Source organism: Coptis chinensis, chromosome 3 (genome assembly GCF_015680905.1).
Source record: "Coptis chinensis isolate HL-2020 chromosome 3, ASM1568090v1, whole genome shotgun sequence".
Lineage (NCBI taxonomy): Eukaryota > Viridiplantae > Streptophyta > Magnoliopsida > Ranunculales > Ranunculaceae > Coptis > Coptis chinensis.
Window position 1 is genome coordinate 84,999,108 of NC_141458.1, and position 4,608 is coordinate 85,003,715.

Below are 4,608 nucleotides of genomic sequence, written 5' to 3' on the forward strand. Positions count from 1 at the left end.
CTCGATCATCCTACATTTCCATTGCGTTGGTAGGGTCTCAAGTTAATTGATTTGTTATTTATATCTTATTTACATGTTTTGTGTCGTATGCATTTACGCATTTACGTACTATATAACACTCCAAAAAATGATTCATATGAAAAAGATGTGTACCCCATATTCCATCTTGTTAGCTTTGAGCTTATATGCTTTTTTTAACTTGTCTCAATATTTATAGATATTGCAAGTTTATTTGTATGAGATTTCCAGTTCATCATAGAAGAACAATTGAGATTGCATTCAACTATTCAGTTATTATTAGGACCTTATCTAGTAGCATATTGAACTATGCAATGTCATCTAGACACACTTGGGGGATGGAGATTGGAGGCTGCTCTAGTTGTTGTTGTTTCTGCATTTCTTTGTTTGTCTTCATATTTAGTTGTTGAGATCCCAAAATGTCATCAAATTTGATCAACATGCTTTTTGGGCTATTTTTTAACAAAGACACGTACCAACAATCATTATTTCTACAATATCTCAGTCTTCTGGTGTATTGTTGGGGTCTCATGTGATCGCGTTTTCTATTCCTTCATTTGTTACACAATTGGGGCTCCCCAACAAGACGTACTGGGTATTTTGTCTCTTCACGTTGGTGAGCTTGTTTAGCTTGGTGAGTTTGTATTTTTTTTAACCCAATATAGGAAGGGTGTGGTTCATTATTTGGCGCTTTAATTCATATCTATTACTCTGGCTCGCTCAAGTAAAGTAGTTTAATTTCATCGAATATGAAAATTATTGATTTCTTATATTAAGTTTTCTAGATTTACTTTCCTTTATTGGTTAAATGGATTGATTCTATTTATTTGGTATTCAAGTTCTCCTTTTGATAATGTTTAATATCTCGACTCTTGATTATCCTTCTCTTCTTGCTCGAACCCTTATTCCTTTGGTTGCCATGTCCATGCCTTCTATCTCCTACACATCCTTCGGGACACTTGGATGGCTAAGTTCGACGTTCTAAGAAGATATTTTTTTCACTGCATCAATGTTGTCTTTGAAATGGAATGTAGCTTTTAGATAGCTTTACTGTGGCTGCATTCATTCCAAAGCAATTATGTGTTTACAAGGCTCTATTATTTTCCTTCTATATTGGATTTGGCATTCTAATGGTTTTTTTCATTTATTATCTTGTACCTACGTTGAAGATGTACTTCTGGGTGAGATGCAAGAGAGGGTTTGGAGACAACATCGTTACTGGCGCAGATTTATGGATTATGTATTATTTTTCTCTAACGTGATTCTATTATATTATCAAACTTCTTCAATTTTGTTTTGAAACCCTGAGTATCATTCTTAAATCCAGATCATTTTATACGAAAAATAAAAATGAAATCATATATGTTAAGAAATATAATGCATCATTCGTGAACCTCTACCACCAGCAATTAATGTTATCTATAAAAGCATTATTAGCATTTCATCTAGAGACATGTCTTTGTCAGACATGAAATTAGTCCAAATCATGAGATGTAGTCACTAGAATGCATAGACATGGCAATAAATGGAACAATCGATTAACATCATAATCTATATAGCAAAAAAGTTATCATTATGTTTAACCAAAATATGAAAATAAAAATTATAAAACAAAATCAATAAAAATAAAATAAATATTTGATAAAAGTAAACTAGATTACGACAACCATAAACATGAAACATGATGCAAAAAATAATAATAGCCCTCTCAATCGTATCTCACATAAATAACAAAAAGCACAAGCTAGTGAGCCTAATGGTGCTCATAAATATGAAAAACTTAACATATATATTTTTTATTTCTTTTATAGAAATAAAAGATAAAAATGTGTCTTTTTTCGGAGCCCAAGAAATGTCATAAATGACGATATAAAAAATGTGATGACTTGAGACACCCACCAATGCATTGAAAGCCTGAGATCCTAAGAGAATTTTAGGGTGTAAGTCTAGAGAAATATAATCCATATTTTTTTCATCCATATTATTTTTCTATTACTTGTTTTTTGATTGAATATTTTTAGTTGGAGCCTGAAGCTACAAGTCTACAACTACCCTTTGGCCTTGTTATTACACATCGTTTTCCCTTAAGACCAACAAGTATAACCTTTATAATTTTGGTACGTATTTGGCACTGCACTCATATTAGTTTTTATTTATGTTTTATATTTTTCAATTGTTGTATTAATGAAAACAATTCTTTTTGTATGAAAAGCAATCAACTGTTTTAAACCATGTTTTGAGGAGGCTGATGGCTCATTACTTGAAACTTTGTATTCATGAGTATAACCGATGTAAAATCATTTAATTTTATCATGCATGATGTTTTGTATTTTGCTTTTAGTTTGTTTTTCTATTTTCGACTAAATTGGATATTTGATTCAAATTTTTTATTCAATACATATATGTTACAATGTTGGTGATGTTAAATTTTGTTTTGAAACCCTGAGTATCATTCTCATCATGATCGATCCAGACAATTTTGTAAGAAAGATAAAAATAAAATCATGTTAAGAAAAATAATACCTTCTGCGTGAACCTCTGCCACTAGCAATTAATGTTATCTCGTGGAGATGGACATGACCTATAACACATACGAATGTGGGTGCTACATCAAGCGTATTTCTTGCTCAATTGTTATACCCCATGATGTGTGTTATGAAGGAATGAGTGTTTATAGTTTTTATGGCATATTTGTTTTTAATGATTATGTTTGTCTGTCTCTTTGTACCGGAGACAAACGATGTACCATTGGATAATATGGAAGAGATGGTATGGCTGAGGCATCAATATTGGAGGAGATATGTGCTTGGTAGGGATTATGAGTTCTCTCTCTCTCTCTCTCTCTCTCTCATATTAAGTTTGGTTATCATATTATTGTTTGGTGTAGGAAGCTTGCATTTGCTTGAGGTGGAATCCTGACTGGTGGAGTTAATAGAATTAGTATGTAAATTAAACTGCATTTGCAAATTAAACTTGTGATCCCAAAACATTATGAAATTGCAAATCAAAATGGATTGTGCAATAGTTCAAATTTTGCGATAAAGCTTTGATCATGAATTGTTTCGTATAGTTGAAATTAGTCCAAATCATGAGATGTAGGCAATAGAATGCATAGACATGACAATAAGTGGAACAATCGATTAACATCATAATCTATATACCAAAAAAGTTATCATTCTGTTAGCCAGTATATAAAAATAAAAACTATAAAACAAAATCAATAAAAATAAAATAAATATTTGATAAAAGTAAGCTAGATTACGTCAACCATAAACACGAAACATTAATAGCCCTTTCAATTATATGTCACATAAATAACAAAAAACACAAGCTAGTGGACCTAATGGTGCTCATAAACATGGAAAACCTTATATATATATATATATATATATATATATATATATATATATATATATATATATATATATAAACAACATCACATGCATAACCATGCATTACATCTACCTGTCTTCCAAATATGACTATCGGTGATCGTCCGATTCTTTCATAGTGTTCTTAAACCGATAGAAGCACAGTTCTCTACATTAATGATAAAGAACTTGGGAGAGTTTGCACATTGGCATTTGATCTCGTATTAACTTTGGCATTTTCTGAATCGAGTGTTCAAGTGTATGTATGTCAGAGGTTGTGTTTGGATGATTATTAGATATATTATTAGATTATCTAGAAAAATAATGTCATACAAAAAAGTATAAATCAAATGTGCAAATAAAAACACTCATTCATAATAAGCCGGTGTTCTTTTTACAGGTCTAGACTGCTTTCAATATGTATTATCATATTGTAGCCTGCATGTGTTTGAAAATCAGAATAAGATCCAAAAAAGAAAAATGAAAAGGAAGAAAAGTGCATATGTTAAAAATGTGAGAGTGTGTGATGGGTATTCGGGCACTTACTCGAGAAATATATTGGTCTACTTCTTAAGAAGTTAATAACCGACAACAAATACAAATTCCAGGTATATGAAAGGGTTATGCGAATAACATTTTGAGTGTTCTAATTCGGTATATCTCACATAATCCTTAGAGAATGTGGGGAACCATCGGAAGTTGATTTTACACCCTATAATAAGTTATTAATTGAAGAATATGTAGTGTTTTTGAGGCCGTGTTAATGATATATTTGAAATAAGTCAGTGCTTTATCATAGACACTAAAAGTGCATGATTTGTAATAGGAAATTAACTTATACAAATCACCTATATTTTAGCAATTTTTTTATTTGATCAAATATATAATAGTTGGAACACTAAAAGTGTTTGATTCGTAATAGGAAATTATCTTCTACAAATCACTTACGTTTTAGCAATTTTTTTTATTTGATCAAATATATAAGAATTGGAATTATACCCAAACTCTCCAAATATAAGAATTAGAAATACACTCAAACTCTCTAAAGAGATTCCATGTACATGGGATTTTAGGCTATTAGAAAAGACTATCTTTCATATTATAGCGCCACATAGGAGAGAGAAAATGATATATCTTATATTAGAGTGTCACATAGGAGAGAGAAAAATCTCTTTTAGAGGTCTCTGCTTTAGTATATAGACTAGGTATTATACCCGAG